Genomic DNA, 18,717 nt, shown 5'->3' on the forward strand with positions numbered 1-18,717 from the left:
TGCCAAGCATTAGGTCAGGTGACTGTGAAGAATTTACAATTTATTCACAGATAGCATGGAAAGCCACAGTCCATTTGCCATTTAGCTTATTTGACTGAGAGAAAACTGAGGCACAGGAAGGCACAGTCACTGAACCAGAGTCACACAAACACAAAAGACAGATCAGGGTCACATGAGGTCTGTCTGCAGCCACAGGCCCATCCTCTCCTCCTCCAGAAGTGAGGAATTATCGGATTCCAAGGATCCCATAGTCATTTTTTGGCTCAAATTCTCTCTTCTTAGGCATCCAAACCTCAGAGGAGTGAGAGCAAAGTTCAGCTGATTAGTCTGCACTTCAGAACTAAATCACCTGCCTCAACTGTCAGAGTCAATGCAAAAAATGTCCAGGCCTCCCCCTCTGATCTTAACCCCTATCACTGAACCTGAAATCCTGTTTCCCAAAGTGTCCATGTCACTGGCATACCGGATAAAAGGGAGGACCTTGTTTTCATTCCCCACTCACACCCCGCACCAGCACAGGCCCAGTGAGAGACACACACTCAGGTGCTCTCACATAACAAATGAAGGAATTGAATGAAGAAATGAATGATCCATAACCTCTTTAGAGACTGGATCTCAGATGCAGAATCCTAGGAGGTCTAGGCCACACCTTTCCCTTGTCCTTCAGAGGCTGACACCCGTCTTTCATCCCCCCACTACCTCTTGCCCCTAAAGACACCCCACCTCATGTAAGTCGAAACCCTTTGGCCACTGGAAGCTTTTCAGGGCTCCCTGGTCCTGGACTGTGGAAATGGGGACACCTAGTCCCTGGTGTCTCTAAAGTCACTGTAGCCCCCACTATTCACTGCCATGCTGTCTCTGCCTCTCTCTGCTTCTCTGTGTCCCTCATCTACCTCCCACTTCATTCTAACTGGCAAGCCCTGTCCTGCACAGCTTCTTCCTCCACCCCTAGGCCTTCCCCAGATACTGCCTCTAACTAGGCTGACTTGTATTCCCTTCCTGCTAACACTGTGGAATGGTCCACCTCCCAGGCAATAGGAAAGGTATAGAAATGACCTGGAGTTTCCACTCCTGCCAGGCTTCATCTCGAGCCAATGTCCACAAGTCACTAAGAGAATGAGCTTCCACTGTATCCCCATCCAGGGCTCTTTCCTGTTGTGAGGCTGATCTGTGCACAAGGCCGTGGGACAGGGATAGGCAGCTCCTCCATCCATTCTTATAATTCCCAGACATGTTTTTCTGGCCTCCTGCACAAACAAAACCAATTTATCCAGATGGTGATTTGCAGTAAAGAAAGATTTTATAGCAGCATGATTTATAATCCTTTGGGTATATACCCAGTAATGGGATGGCTGGGTCATATGGTACATCTAGTTCTAGATCCTTGAGGAATCGCCATACTGTTTTCCATAATGGTTGAACTAGTTTACAATCCCACCAACAGTGTAAAAGTGTTCCTATTTCTCCACATCCTCTCCAGCACCTGTTGTTTCCTTACTTTTTTTTTTTGAGACGGAGTCTCGCTTTGTCGCCCAGGCTGGAGTGCAGTGGCCAGATCTCAGCTCATGTTTCCTTACTTTTTAATGATCGCCATTCTAACTGGGGTGAGATGGTATCTCATTGTGGTTTTGATTTGCATTTCTCTGATGGCCAGTGATGATGAGCATTTGGCACTATTCACAATAGCAAAGACTTGGAATCAACCCAAATGTCCATCAGTGACAGACTGCATTAAGAAAATTTGGCACATATACGCCATGGAATACTATGCAGCCATTAAAAAGGATGAGTTCATGTCCTTTGTAGGAACATGGATGCAGCTGGAAACCATCATTCTCAGCAAACTATCAGAAGAACAGAAAACCAAATACCGTGTGTTCTCACTCATAGGTAGGAAGTGAACAATGAGATCACTTGGACTCGGGAAGGGGAACATCACATACCGGGGCCTATCATGGGGAGGGGGGGAGGAGGGAGGGATTGCATTGGAAGTTATACCTGACGTAAATGACGAGTTGATGGGTGCTGACGAGTTGATGATTGCAGCACACCAATATGGCACAAGTATATATATGTAAAAAACCTGCACATTATGCACATGTACCCTAGAACTTAAAGTATAACAATAATAATAATAATAATAATAATAATAATAAAAGAGAGACACACTCTTGCTCTGTCACGTAGACTAGAGAGCACTCACTGCAGTCTTGAACTCCTGGGCTGAAGCGGTCCTCCCACCTTAGCCTCCCAAGTATCTGAGACTATAAGCATGCACCACTGCACCTGGCTAATTTGATTTATTATGTTTAGTAAAGATGTGGTCTCCCTTTGTTGCTTAGGTTGGTCTTAAACTCCTGGTTTCAAGTGATCTTCCTGCCTTGGACTCTCAAAGAGCTGGGATTACAGGCCTGTGACAGCACACCTGGCACCCCAATTCTTCAAAAGCTCTCAGAGAATGCATTGTAGAAGACTTTTGTGGCTGTATGTTTCTTCTGTTCCTACCTGACTAGGAAGGCTCATTCTGGAGACGTCACATCTCATGGAAAAGGGGATGAAGTCAAATCAGAAAAGGCAAAGGGAAATCAGAGCAAAAAGGGGACAGTATAATCCTGGAACCTTATTAAAGTCACACACTGCTGCTTCAGTTAGAGCAATTTGTTTGGCAAACATCGCTCTAAACCTTTCAGTTGTATGTTGGCTCACCTGTAATGTCTGGAGCAGTCTATAGACTAGTTTTTCTAGAGTTTCTGAAGCATCTCCCAATTGCAATGGCAATCTGACACAATTCTCTGAATTGCAGTCTGAGTCCAGCGTTCATGTGTACCTTTTGTGCAGTCTACACATCAGCAGGCATAAAGGTTGTTTATATATAAGTTGCTATGATTTCTCCAGAAGTTTACATAAGTCATCTAGTTTCAGCTTGTAAGGTTTAATCTATCCATCTGATGAACACATATAAAATTTAATAACTGTTGTTCTGTTGTTTTCTTCTGCAAAACAATTTTCCCCCTCCTGTTTCCCATTTTTAATGAAACGGAAATCATATGGGACAAACTTATTTCCAAAATAAGTTTTATTCTCATACCTGGATTGTTTACAAAAAGTGCAGCAAGAGCGTAGATTCAAAGCCTCTATGAATACATATATGTTGTGTGTATATATACGTGTAAATATAAGAATATACACATATTCTATCATGTAGAATGGCACTAAAGTATATTAATGGCAGCAAACCTCTACAAGTCTGCAGCAGCCTCAATTCTTGTTTCCTCAGAAGAAAGGATTCAACTAACGGTCGTAAGGCAGAAGAAGAGACAGGCAAGTTTTACAGCAAAAGTGAAAGTTTATTTAAAAGCTTTAGAGCAGAAATTAAAGAAAGTAAAGTACACTGAAAACACGGCCAAACAGGTGATGAGATTTCAGGTGTGTGGTTTGACATTTGACTTAGGTTTTTGTATGATGGAATAATTCTGAGGTCTGCATCTCTTCTCCCCTGATTCTTCCCTTAAAGTGGGCTGTCTGCATGTGCAGTAGCCCACCAGCACTTGAGAAGGGAGCCTGTGTAGTGTGTTTCCTGGAGTACAGTTGGAAAACAGAGACCAAAATAAAAGCTATGTATGTAAATAAAATTGGTATCCTAATAAAATCCTCTTATAAATTTCTATCATTGTTGTGTTACCTTGGCATCTATTTTTAATCTCCTTGAACACACCCAAATTCCTTCTCTCTCTTTCTCTCTCTGCTTTGAGATGTAAATTTACTACCTACTTTCTCTAAAACTCAGCAAGGGCTTCCTCGGATAAATTGTAACTTTTTCTATTTACAAAAGCACAATACAAATCCAACAGTTTTTTTTTAAAGTGAGTTTTATGGGTTCCATGCATAAAGTTTTAAAATAAAAAATCTAAAGTATTTCTATCTCCCTCTATCTTTATGTGTACATGCATATATTCTATTTGGTATCACATATATGTATATGTCTCTACCTATGTTTATATATTGTTTGTACATGTTATCAAATTGATGTAAAAATAAATGAGTACTCATCAATTAAGTGAATAATCCCATACGCTTTTCAACACATGTGATTTTAGTAATCTTCAGTAACAGAAGAACACCTCAAATGAGCATGCATACCTACCTGCAGCCTCCTTAAAAAAATTATCAGCCATGAATTTTATATCCAACAAAACTAAAGTTCATAAATAAAAGAAAGATAACAGACCTTTTCAGACAAACAAATGCTGAGACAATTTGCCACTACCAAGCCAGCACTACAATAACTGCTCAAAGGAGCTCCAAATCTGGAAACAAATCCTGGAAACACATCAACCCAGAACCTCTATAAGCATGAATCTCACAGAACCTATAAAACAAAAATACAATAAATAAATGAATAAAACCAAAGTGTCCAGGCAACAAATAGCAGGATGAATGGAACAGTGCCTCACATCTCAATACTAACATTGAATGTAAGTGGTCTAAGTGCTCCACATAAAAGATATGGAATTTCAGAATTGATAATAATTCACCAAGCAAGTGTCTGCTGCCCTCAAGAGATTCCCCTAACCATAAAGGGTCATATAAACTTAAGGTAAAAGGATAGAAGAAGATACCCCATGGAAATGTGACAAACATGAGCAGGAGTAGCTATTCCTATATGAGGAAAAACTAACTTTAAAGCAACAGCAGTTAAGAAAGACAAAGAGGGACATTATATAATAATAACCGGACTTGTCCCACAGGAAAATATCACATTCCTAAATATATATACACCTAACACTGGAATTCCCAAATTTATTTAACTATTACTACTAGACCTAAGAAATGAGATAGACAGTAACACAATAATAGTGAGGGACTTCAGTACTCCATTGACAGCACTAGACAGGTCATCAAGACAGAAAGTCAAGAAAGAAACAGTGGATTTAAACTATGCCCTAGAGCAAAGAGACTTAAGAAATATTTATAGAATATTCTACCCAACATACCAGAATATACATTCTATTCATCAGCACATGGAACTTTCTTCAAGATAGGCCATATGATAGTCCACAAAACAAGTCTCAATAAATTTAAGAAAACTGAAATTTTATGAAGTACTCTCTCAGACAACAGCAGAATAAAACTGGAAATCAACTCCAAAAGAAACCTTCAAAACCATGCAAACACATGCATATCAAATAAGTTGATCCTGAATAATCATTGGGCCAAATACAAAACCAATATGGAAATTTGAAAATTCTTTGAAATGAACAATAGTGATGCATCCTATCAAAACCTCTGGAATTGTGCAGAGTGTGCTAAAAGTTCATAGCTTTAAATACCTACAGCAAAAGACTGAAAGAGCCCAAATAGATAATCTAAGGTTACATTTCTAGAAATTCAAGAAACAAGACCACACCAAAGCCAAACCCAGCAGAAGAAAGAAAATTACCAAGATCAGAGCAGAACTAAATGAAGTTGAAACAAAATAATACAAACTATAAATAAAATGTAAAGCTGACTTTTTGGAAAAATAATTGAAATTGATAGACCATTGGCAAGACTAACCAAGAAAAGAAGAGAGAAGAGCCAAATAAGCTCATTTAGAAATGAAATGGGAGCTATTACCACCAACGCCACAGAAATACAAAAGATCATTCAAAGGTAGTATGAACACATTTATGAGCATAAACTAGAAAACCTAGAGGGGATTAATAAATTCTTGGAAAAATAAAACCCTCCTAGATTAAATCAGAAAGAATTAGAAATCCTGAACAGACCAACAAAAAGCAGCAAGATTGAAAAGATAATTTAAAAATTAACAACAAAACAAATTTCAGGACCTGACTGTTTCACAGTTGAATTCTACTAGATATTCAAAGAAGAGTTGTTACCAATTCATTTGACACTATTCCACATGCTAGAAAAAAATGGAATTCTTCCTAAATCACTCTATGAAGTCAGTATCACCCTAATATCAAAACCAGAAAAAAACATAACAAAGAAAACTACAGACCAGTATCCCTGATGCACACAGATGCAGAAATTCTTAACAAAATAGTAGCTAACTGAATCCAACAGCAAATCAAAAACATAATCCACCATGATCAAATAGGTTTCATAATAGGGATGCAGGAATGGTTCTATATACACAAGTCAATAAATGTGGTACAGCACATAAACAGAATTTATAAATCACATGATCCTCTCAATAGACACTGAAAAGGTACTTGACAACATCCAGCATCGTTTTATGCTTAAAACCCTCATCAAAATTGGCACACAAACCCACAGTCAACATAATACTGAATGAGAAAAAGTTGAAACATTCATTCTCAGCAGGGGAACAACACAAGGATGGCCGCTCACTCTCACCACTTTTATTCAACAGCGTACTGAAAGTCCTAACCAAATCAATCAAACAAGGAAGATAATAAAGGGCATCCAAATTGATAAAGAGGAAGTAAAACTGATTCTGTTTGCTGATGATATAATTGTATACCTAGAAGACCCTAAAGACTCCTCTAGAAAGCTGCTAAAACTGATAACTGAATTCAGCAAAGTTTCAGTATACAAAATTAATGTACACAAATCAGTAGCTCTGCTACACACCAACAGTGACCAAGCAGAGAATCAAATCAAGAACTGAACCCCTTTTAGGATAGTAGTTATAAAGAAATAATAACTAGGAATATATCTAACAAGGCAGTGAAAGACCTCAAGAAAAACTACAAAACACTGCTGAAAGAAATCATAGATGATGCAAAAAAGGAAAATGGACCCCATCCTCATGGATGAATAGAATCGTTATTGTGAAAATGACCACACTGACAGAAGCAATCTACAAATTCAATGCAATTCCCATTAAAATGCCACCATCATTTTTCACAGAACTAGAAAAAACAATTCTAAAATTCATATGGAACCAAACAAGAGCCAACATACCCAAAGTGAGACTAAGCAAAAGAACAAATCTGGTGGTGTCACATCACCTGACTTCAAACAATACTCTAAGTCCAAAGTCACCAAAACAGCTTGGTGCTGGTATAAAAATAGGCGCATAGACCAATGGAACAGAATACCGATCCCAGAAATAAACCTAAATACTTACAGCCAATTTACCCTTGACAAAGAAAACCAAAACATAAAATAGGTAAAGGACCCCTTATTCAACAAATGGTGCTGAAATAATTGGCAAGCCAAAGTAGGAGAATATAACTGGATCCTCATCTCTCACCTTATACAAAAATCAATTCAAAATGAATCAATGACTTAAAAACTAAGACCTGAAACTATAAAAATTCTAGAAGATGACATTGGAAAAATCCTTCTGGACATTGGCTTAGACGAAAAGTTAATGACCAAGAACCCAAAAGCAAATGCAACAAAATCAAAAATAAATAGGTGAGAATTAAACTAAAGAGCTTCTGCACCGCAAAGCAACAGTCAGCGGACTAAACATATAACCCACAGAGTGAAGGAAAATCTTCACAATCTGTACATCTGAAAGATAACCAATATCCAGAATCTACAAGAAACTCAAACAAATTAGTAAACAAACAATCCCATGAAAAAGTGGGCTAAGTACGTGAATAAAGAATTCTCCTTTGGGTATATACCCAGTAATGGGATGGCTGGGTCATATGGTACATCTAGTTCTAGATCCTTGAGGAATCGCCATACTGTTTTCCATAATGGTTGAACTAGTTTACAATCCCACCAACAGTGTAAAAGTGTTCCTATTTCTCCACATCCTCTCCAGCACCTGTTGTTTCCTGACTTTTGAATGATCGCCATTCTAACTGGTGTGAGATGGTATCTCATTGTGGTTTTGATTTGCATTTCTCTGATGGCCAGTGATGATGAGCATTTTTTCATGTGTCTGTTGGCTGTATGAATGTCTTCTTTTGAGAAATGTCTGTTCATATCCTTTGCCCACTTTTTGATGGGGTTGTTTGTTTTTTTCTTGTAAATTTGTTTGAGTTCTTTGTAGGTTCTGGATATTAGCCCTTTGTCAGATGAGTAGATTGCAAAAATTTTGGACACATGCACAGGTATGTTTATTGCAGCACTATTCACAATAGCAAAGACTTGGAATCAACCCAAATGTCCATCAGTGACAGATTGGATTAAGAAAATGTGGCACATATACACCATGGAATACTATGCAGCCATAAAAAAGGATGAGTTTGTGTCCTTTGTAGGGACATGGATGCAGCTGGAAACCATCATTCTTAGCAAACTATCACAAGAACAGAAAACCAAACACCGCATGTTCTCACTCGTAGGTGGGAACTGAACAATGAGATCACTTGGACTCGGGAAGGGGAACATCACACACCGGGGCCTATCATGGGGAGGGGGGAGGGGGGAGGGATTGCATTGGGAGTTATACCTGATGTAAATGACGAGTTGATGGGTGCAGCACACCAACATGGCACAAGTATACATATGTAGCAAACCTGCACGTTGTGCACATGTACCCTACAACTTGAAGTTTAATAATAATAAATAAATTAAAAAAAAAAAGAATTCTCAAAAGAAGATACACAAATGGTTAACAAACATATGAAAAAATTCTCAGTATCACTAATGATCAGGGAAATGCAAATGAAAACCACAATGTGATACCACCTTACTCCTGCAAGAATGTTCATAATCAAAAAAAGAAAAAATAACAGTTGTTGGGCAGGCACAGTGGCTGACACCTGTAATACCAACACTATGGGAGTCCAAGATGGGCGGATCACTTAAGGTCAGGGGTTTGACACCAGTGTGCATGGCATGGTGAAACCCTGTCTCTACTAAAAATACAAGAAAAGTACCCGGATGAGGTGGCACATGCCTGTAATCCCAGCTACTCCAGAGGCTGAGGCAGAAGAATGGCTTGAACCTGGGAGGCAGAGGTTACAGTGAGACAAGGCCATGCCACTGCACTCCAATCTGGGTGAAAGAGCAAGAATCCATCCATCTCAAAAATAAATAAATAAAAGTAATAGATGTTGATGTGGAAGCGGTGAAAAGGGAACACGTCTACACTGCTGGTGGGAACGTAAACTATAAATGAGTGGGTAAAGAAATTGTCATATATACATAATTGAATACTACTCAGCCATAAAAGGAATGAATTAATGGCATTCCTAGCAACCTGGAAGAAACTGGAGATTCTTATTCTAAGTGAAGTAACTCAGGAATGGAAAACCAAACACTGTATGTTCTCACTCATAAGTGGGTGCTAAGCTATGAGGATGCAAAGGCATAAGAATGGTACAATAGATTTATGGAAAAGGGTGGGAAGTGGGTGAACGACAAAAGACTACAAATTGATTTGAGTGTCTACTGCTCTGGTGATGGGTGCACCAAAATCTCACAAATCACCACTAGAGAACTTATTTAATTAAATACCAAATACCAAAAAACCTATAGAAAAAGAGATTTAAAAATAAAATAAAATGACAAAAAATTTAAAAACACGGTTCCTAAAAATTTCTAAAATTTAAAAAGAAAAAGAAAAGAAAGGCCCTGAAGGTCACATACCAGAAAACTCTATTATGTTGCCTCTTAGTGCATATGTTTGAGCCCACTGGCTCAACTTCTGAGAACTTATCAGGAAGCTACTGATCACCTGTTTCCACTCTTTTCCATCTATTGTGAGACTGTATCTCCCTGGCACTATCTGCAGCCAATTATTACTTTATAGATACAGTTAACAAGCAACTGACCTGACCATCACCTGGTGTATATCACTTGCCATTTCTAATATGGGGGTGGTGGAAGGATCTCTCCTGCCCTGCTCATATCTGACCAGCTACCTACTGTAACACTTTCAGATGTTTTTGTTGTTGTTGTTGAAGACAGAGTCTCACTCTATCACCTAGGCTGGAGTGCAGTGGCATGGTCTCAGCTCACTGCAACCTCTGCCCCTCGGGTTCACACCATTCTCCTGCCTCAGCCTCCCGAGTAACTGGGACTACAGGCGCACGCCACCATGCCCGGTTAATTTTTTGTATTTTTAGTAGAGTCGGGGTTTCACCGTGTTAGCTGGATGGTCTCGATCTCCTGACCTCGCGATCCACCCGCCTCGGCCTCCCAAAGTGCTGGGATTACAGGCGTGAGCCACAGCATCCGGCCAACTGTGAATTCTTTATGACACAGGCATATAAACTTAAACGTGCTGGCTCTCTTGGGGCTGCCAGTAATATATCATCCATAAAATGAATAATCTTGCTATTACAAAATTCTTTTCCACTGGGGAGCAAGGCTGATCTACATGTTACTGATACATGGTAGGACTATTCAGCAATCCCTGAGGTAGCACTTTCCAATAAAATCGGCAAGCTGGCCTTTCATTATTAATAGCTGGTAATGTAAATGCAAATTTTTCTCTCTTCTGTTCTGCAAGAGGAAGAGTATAAAAACAATCTTTTAAGTCAATCACAATTATAGGTCAGTCTTGATGAATTGCCATGCGGGAAGGTGTTCCATAGGCTGTAGATTAGCATTAATAGCACATAAGTTATGCAAAAGTTTCCATTTGCCAGACTTTTGGGAATGAGGAAATGGGTGAATTCCAAGGACTGTTAGATGGTTCTGTATGGCCAGCTTTTAATTGTTCCTCAACTAATTCATGGGCTCTTTGTAATTCCTCTCCCTTCAGAGTTCCCTGTTCTACCCAATTAAAATTTTGGGAGAGCCACATCAGGGGTAGCAGAGGAAAAACAGTGGCCATAATTATAATTTAAATTTAGCTTAAATTTTATCAGAGAATTATAATTTGAGATGTTCCTTATATACAAGGAACACATGAAACTTTGCTGTGGGCCGCCCATGGAGCTGGAGGGCAGTGAAACAGGTCCTGGGTAGTGGTCGCACTGTGCTTGCATAGGCGCCACTTTTTGTCTGTGCTGCTTTTTGACTGCCCCGCACAGTCTTGGCTTACCAACCGCACAGTCTTCACCTTCATTTTTGAGGGTTCTGTCGCAATTATTTGCAGCCCTATCTCAGACCTGGGAACCAACATGCAAGGTTCTCACACCGGGCACCAACTGTCTGGGTCCAACTGGCAGACCCTGACCCAGCAATGGATGAACAAATACACTCAGACACAAATATCCAGTGAAAGAGCAGGCTAGCTGGCCAAGTCACTCACCAATACCAAGAGGGGTCTGGTAAACAGTTAACAGCCTTGGCCCTGATCAGCCAGGGAAGTGCACATTTATTTAGTACAGATTAAATGACAAAGGTCTTGAGTAAACACCACTACAACGTAATTGACACTGCCGACCTCCCCGAGAGTAGTTCCCCCAGCCTAAGATTAAATGTTGGTTTTAGGACTGCCTGAGTAAACAAACTCTTTAGATAAATTCCTCTACATTCCTATGTACCCAAGCCCTAAGCTTTTAAGATAATTCAGCTGCCTTCAGCCAAACCTTTTACTGAAGCTATGCAACCCCCCAGACTTCCAAGAAGGTTTGTGACTATTTCCTATAACTATCTTTACAATTTTTCTTCTAAAATATTTCCCACCGCCTTGACTGAAGTCCCACAGTTGTTGAGAAGACAGGGAAGGGCATTATACAAGCAAGAAAGAACTAGAATAAGTTTGGCCATAAGAAAGTAAAATGTTGGTCAGGTCTTTCAACACAGATAAAAAAAAAAAAAGAAAAAAAGGGAGATTGGGGCCATGTTATGAGGACACTGCTTGGCAGCCTACATAATGGGAACTTCATCCTACAGATAAGAGAAGTCACTGGAAAGCTTTGAGAAGGTCACAAACATGACGAACAGCATTTCCAGGAAGATTACTCTGACCAGTATTAGGCAAGATAAGTTGGGAAATGATCTTCAACTTTGGACACTTAATAGAAATATCTAAAAGATCTATATTTCTTTTCTTTTCTTCTCATGTTTAATTTTGAAATGATTTCAGACTTTCTAAAATGTTCCAAAGATAGGCAAAGTCCTCACATGCTTTTCATTCAACTTCCCTAAATATTAACATTGTAGATATGCACCAGTCAAAATCAATAAATGTTTATTAACACTGTAAAATGAATGCCTGTACAGACCTTATCCAAATCCCCTCTATCTTCTGACGAATGTCCTTTTTCTGGGCCAGGATCCAATCTAGTATCACATATTGCTCTTCATCGTACTGTTCTCTCAGTCTCCTTTAATCTGGGAAAGTTAGGATTTACCTTTAAGAGCTTCACATTTTTGAAGCGTATTGATTAATTATTTTGTAGCATGACCCTCAGTTTGGACTTTTCTAATATTTTCTCATGATTAAACTCAGGTTATACACTTTGTACAAGAATATCACAGGGATGATTCTGCACCTTCTCCATCAATTATATTAGAATGCCCTAAGGTGTCGTTATCTCTTATTACTGGGGATGTTAACTTTGATCACTGGGTTAAAGTTCCTCCACTGCAAAATGACCCTTTTCCTTCAAAGCATTTTTAAGCAACCAATCCCTGGGCTACACCACACATCAGACAAATCAGATATGCTTGAAGGATGGTACAGGCATTGGTAGGCTTTAAATGCTCTACAAGTGACTCTAATCAGTATCCGGAGTTGAAAACCTATGGCTTAGACAGTGAAGATTAGAATCCTGAAAATCAGCTATGAGACCATTCCTAAGGTTTCTCTTTAAAAAAAAAAAAATCTAATTTTAAACAAAAGCAAATACATCTGGCTTTGGCATGGACATATGGTAGAGAAATAGAGAAAAAATAGAAATTACCCGATGGGGAAAGAGATGCGTGAGTAGACTGCAGTCTAATTAAAAAAAAAAAAAAAAAAAAAAGGCAGAATCAGGTGTGATGATACTTGTAATTCCAGCATTTTGGGAGTGAAAGTGGGCAGATAACTTGAGCCCAGAAGTTTGAGATCAGCCTGGGGTTTCAGCAGCCTGGGTGAAACCCCATCTCTACAGCAACAAACACAAAAAAATTGGCTAGGCATGGTGACACGTGCCTGTGATTCCAGCTTATCAGGAGGCTGAGACAGGAGGATCTTTTGAGCTCAGAAGTTTGAGGCTGGAGTCAATTATGATCTTGCCACTGCACTTCAGCCTGCCTATGAGAGTGAGACCCTCTCTCTTTAAATTAAAAAAAACACACACACACATTAAAAATAGTGTTGTAAGGTCAGACCTAGTACAAAAACTGAATCTTATTCTGTGATGTTTAAATGCTATAATTAAAACGGAACATGGAGCTGTTTCCATAGAAATAGCTGAAAGAGTCTTTACTTTTTATGCAGCTGCGTCATATTCTATTGTGTAGATATAAGGTAATCTGTTGAATTAGCATTGTGCTGGTGAAAGTCTAGGTTGTTCCCAATATTTTGCTGTTAAACAAATAATACAGTGAATAACCCAGATTAGGTGTCATTTTTTATGACTGGGACTGTGATAAATTTTTCCCAGTATAGTTTGAGAGGCAAAAATATATATATTTTAAATTTTGACAAGCATTAAGAAATTTTACTCTACAAGGTTTCCACAAATTTTTATGTTCCAAGAAAAGTAGGGGAGGGTAGTATCACCACAGTTGCTCTCACACAAAGGTCCTGAATGACAGCACCTTTAGGGACACAAGTACGCCACCATACCCTTGGTGCCCACACAGAGCAGGGGCATCTGAATCCTGGGAAACTCCAGGAAAGGTGAGGGGGTCCTCTAGAGGACACCCTGCTAAGGATCAGAAAGCGGCCAAGGAAGTCCAGAGATTATAGCAGGTCTTAAACTAAGGGCAAGTTCAAGTGGAGGGCATTAAAGTTCAAAGAGCAAGCTGAGGTAAGAAAGTGGTAGAGACTGATGGAAGGAGAAGGTAAAAAAGCTCCAGGGAAGTTAGGGGAGGCACATCAGGGCTCTCCACTCCTCCTCAGCATTGAACTCTGTAGTGGTCATGCTGGTGGGGCTCTGTGAGCTCTAGAATGTTCAGCACTCTCTGGGGACTCTACCCATTCAAGGCCAGCAGGACTTTAACCCCAGCTCTGTCAACCAGCAATGTCTCCAGACTTTGCCAAATGCTTTTCCCAATGAAAAAATTGCCCCTGGCAGAAGCGTTAATCTACACTAATCTATAAAAGCAAATCACCACTAAAATCCATCACCTCTTGGTAGAAGAATTTCAAGTGTGAGAGGGGTAAAATGGAGGTCTTCAATATCTACTGAAATGACTTTCACTTATTCAGAAATTTGATGTCCCAGAAGGCATGTTTAGAGGTGATGCCACATGGCTGCCTGTACCTCACAGCAGAAAGGGTATGGGTTTTCCAAGGGTCTGTAACCGTGAATCAGAAAGGTCTGGAACTACGAAAGGGAATGACACTCACTGGGTTACATTAAAAAGTGAGATGTAGGGAATTCTGTAGATATTGGGAGAAAAAAATACACAACATAAACCCAAACCCCATTCTGATTCTCTCAGCATCTTAGTGCCATCTTGGCTATCTAAGAATGGTAGCATAGGGATTTTTGTAAATTTTCCAAATTGTATACTGTTGGATCATTTTTCAAATAGGAATAAATCCCAAACTGGACCAAGTAATTAGACACTCTGGAGTCTCACTTTTGCCCAGGAGAGCTGACAACATCCTGCTCCCCTTGGCCTGGACACTGTCTGGCTTAGGGACCTAAATGCACTCTTTTTATGGAGAAAGGAGATGTTTTGAAAATTCTCACCATTCACCCATTCACCTCTCACACCCATCGACCTCTCAAACCTCTTCCCCACTCCTGAATTTCATTCTCAATTTACTGAGCTCCATTTCTGTCCCTCATCCATTCCAACATGTGGTGGGTCCAGCTGGTGGCTTCTGCCATTGATTTTGTAAAAAAAAAAAGAAGAAGAAAAAAAGACTTTCAAAATTACTTTCCCTGACACCTCCTTAAACTGAGCTCCACCTGCAGCACCATGATCATTACCAGCAGCGTTTGGACACTTTATCTGGTAGTCAGATGCTTTCCATCTCTCATTAGGAAATGTGACTCTTTCTACCCTGCATAAAGATTTCCCAGTAGAAATCAACACAGAGATACTGCCTGTGTGTTCCCAAAGAAAATGGTTTCTATCAGAACATGTGAAAGCTGCAATTATAGAAAGGACAACCTAAAACATACATTATGTAGATGATTCTCACCATTCCTTTAAGAGATACATTGTAAAACATGACATTAATAATTATTCTAGAAGAATAAAGCATGCATACTGTTTTCTTAAATTAATTTTAATAAGGTGGTTCCTCCCATGTGCCCAGGCTGGGTCTCTGAACAAAATTCTCTATCTTCAGTGGCAATGCCTGAGAGGATGATATGGACTTAGGCCTGATATGCAGCCATTCCTGTTTATCCTGCCCCTGGTGCAGGACAGTACCAGCCCAGGGCCCAAATCTCCTGCTGAAGAGTTGAGAAAGAAAATGGACTATCCAAAGCCTCTTACCTTTTTCCAATCCACTGCAATGGGTACCATTGTAGTCCATTTGCCCCTGAGGACACCCACCTGCTGGTCTTTGGCTTTTAAGAGTTAGACCTCCCTGGCTTCTCTGGGTCCCAGTTGCTTTTACTCTGCTGAGTCCTGCTCTTTCCCATGGGGGTCACTCCCCTTCCAGGCATGTCCTCCAGCTCCAACTGACATGTCAGCCAACCCAGAACCAAGAGAATGAAGAAAGATTTCGATATCTAGTGTGTCCAGCAGAGATGCAACCTGTACAAAAAATAAAGAAGCAGAGATGCACACACAGCTCCCCTGACAACATTGTGTCCCAAAGCAATGTCTTCTGTGTCCCTCATTAAAGAGCTCACTGTCCCTCACCACATGGGCAAGTGCTTTCAGGGTCTCTCAATTCCTCAATGGGAGGCAACACACATTTTAACCCAGTACCCTCAGCAAAGGAAGTGGTGATAATTTACCTACTTGTGATAGAGTTCCTGAAAATATCCCTAGACTGCAAAATTGCCCTCCAAAATACGACAGAAAAAGCTTTCCAATTGCAAAACATTGGCCTCCTTGCTTTTCAGAAAAGTGCCCTTGAAAGAGCCAAAACAATTTTGCCAAAAAAAATTGCAGAACTTGAACTTTCTTATTTGAAATCTCACAAGACATTACAACTATTAAAAACAGAAGCTTCTGGCATAAGAATACAAATAGGGATCAAAGGGATAGAATTGAGAGTCCAGAAATAAATCTTCACCCTTATAGTTCATTGCTCTTGCGTAAGAGTGTCAAGATAATTTAATGGAGGAACAATCATCCTCTCAAATAACGGTGCAGAAACCACTAGATAACCACATGCAAAACAATAAACTTAGACAAATAAACTTCCAACCATATCAAACAATTATCTAAAAATGGATCAGTGAGCTAATTATAAGATCCATAACCATAAAAACATCTTAGAAAAAGACATAGGGGTAAAACTTAATGACCTCAAATATGCCACAGATTCTCCGGTATGACCCAAATGCATAAGAAACAAAAAGGAAAAATAGATAAATTCAACTAAAGATGCAAGCCTTTTGTGCATCAAAGGATATTATCAAGAAAATGAAAAGACCAAACACAGAATGAGACATGAAAGTTGCAAATCACATAGACAATGGTTTCATGCCCAGAATATATAAAGAACGGCTACAACTCAATAACAAAAAGATAAACCACCCAATTTATATAAATGGGCAAAGGACTCAAATAGAAATTTCTTCAAAGAAGATATGCAAATCATCAAGAGGCTCCTGAAAAGAAACTTAACATCATTAGTCATTAGGAAAATACAAAGTCAAAGCCACAATGAGATCCCACACTACACCTACAAATATGGCTATGATTCTTTTAAAAAGTTATATAACAAGTGAAAGCCTTATGTAGAATTTGGAATCCTCACACATTGCTGGTGAGATTATAAAAAGGTACAGCCACTAGGAGAAACAGTTGTGCTGTTCCTCAAGAAGCTAATCACAGAATTCTCATATGAAACAGCATCCATTCTTAGGTATGTACCCAAAGAATTGAATCCAGGGACTCAAACAGGTACTTTCATGGTAATGTTGATTGCACTATTACTCACAAAAGATAAAATATGAAAACAATCCAAATGTTCATCAACACATGAATAAAGAAATGTGGTCACACATACAACAGAATGTCAATCTGCCATAAAGAGGAAGGAAGCTCTGACATCCGCTGTTACATTCAAGGACTTTGGAAACATTATGCTAAGTGAAATATGTCAGAAACAAAATAATATATTTGTATAATTCATATATGTATAATTCAAAATAACACATATGTATAATAATTTATATGAAACATCAAGAATAGGCAAATTCATAGAGACAGAGTAGAGATGATCAAAGTCTAGGGTGGAAACTACAGGGAGTTATTATTGTTTCAAAGATACAAAGTTTCAGTTTAAAATGAAAAAAAAATTTTCTAGGAAAAATAGTGGTGATGGCAAGTAAACACTGTGTATGTGGTTAATTCCACTTGATTGCACATTTGAAAGTGGTTAAAATAGCACATTATATACTGTGAAAAATCGATTTCTATTATTTACTTCACCCAGGCTAAGATGTCTGTTATGGCAGCTGAAGCCCATGAATACATCATCTGACCCAGTGTTTTCAAAGAAATGTATCAGTTTTTCAATCAAGCTAGCTGGAAGCTCCTGTCCCCAGAAGATCCAGAGATCCCAAAACAAGAGCTAAAGCAGGAGTTCAATCAGCACAGGTGCCATAGGGCAGCCTCGATGTCAGGCCTTGGATGGCATGTGGGGTTATACTGATATAACCACAACATGAAAGTGTAAGTGTTTTTACTACTTACAGACACTGGGGAGCACTCGGCACACCTGGAAACCACAGATACAGAGGTCAGTGAGCCCGGGCAGGGAGGTGAGAAGACACTGGTAAGCCAGTGGCTTTAGTAAGTCCAGATGTTATCTGACAGGTTTCCAGCAGGGAGCTTTAATGGATGTGTGTAAAGCAAGCAGCAAACACTGGGACCAGGAGATCATGCTGTGACTGAGAAGTGGTCACTTTAAATGTAATGGCAAATGTCAGAATTATCAGTTTAAAGAAAGCAGCTGGAGAGAGAGGAGCCCAGCACACCAAGCAGGAGAGATGCCTCTAAGATTTTATCTCTAGCAACCAACTGGAGAAACTTGAACCAGATACAATATTGAAAAGTGCCATGGTGAGCAAGGCCTGCCTCTGATGTGAGGCAAATAAACTTACACCTTAAAAAATGAATGCCAAGGCAGCATGACACTATAAGCACTCATGACACCCAGGGACAGCAGCAGGGTGTGGTACTGCACCCTGGACTCAGAATCCTGGGTTGTGGTCCCTTGGCTTGAGAAAATGAAAATGACTTGTCCCTGCTCCCCTGGAATTGATTCTCCCACGTTGTTGCTCCGTCTTCTGCTCCCAAACCCATGTGCAGTGCATAGCCCTGGACATCAGTGTCCCCAGGGTATACACAGTGACCTCTACTACACACAAACACAAACTCACAGAAAGTGACAAAAATCTGCATTTGGGACAATCTGCGATTGTGAAAGAGGGAGAACAATGAAAGTAGAGCCACAGAGACTGGGACTCACGGGGCTGTAAGGTGATGGACCTGTAACATAACATATGTGTGACCTCGTGTGAAATGTGCAGATCCTTGTGGAATAAAACACGCAGCCTAGCCTGGGACTTCGGCCACCCACACTTC

The 18,717-nt window shown here is 39.7% G+C and overlaps 1 long non-coding RNA gene across 1 annotated transcript in view; it reads right to left on the reverse strand.

The window, feature by feature from the left end:
* LOC140711843 (uncharacterized) overlaps positions 1–18,717 on the reverse strand; it is a 480,768-nt gene that overhangs the window by 93,477 nt on the left and 368,574 nt on the right. Inside the window, exon 3 of the long non-coding RNA XR_012093152.1 lies at positions 15,442–15,705. This is a non-coding gene — a long non-coding RNA (uncharacterized lncRNA). The remainder of the gene's footprint in view (positions 1–15,441; positions 15,706–18,717) is intronic.

Source organism: Chlorocebus sabaeus, chromosome 6 (genome assembly GCF_047675955.1).
Source record: "Chlorocebus sabaeus isolate Y175 chromosome 6, mChlSab1.0.hap1, whole genome shotgun sequence".
In the NCBI taxonomy this organism is placed as follows: Eukaryota; Metazoa; Chordata; class Mammalia; order Primates; family Cercopithecidae; genus Chlorocebus; species Chlorocebus sabaeus.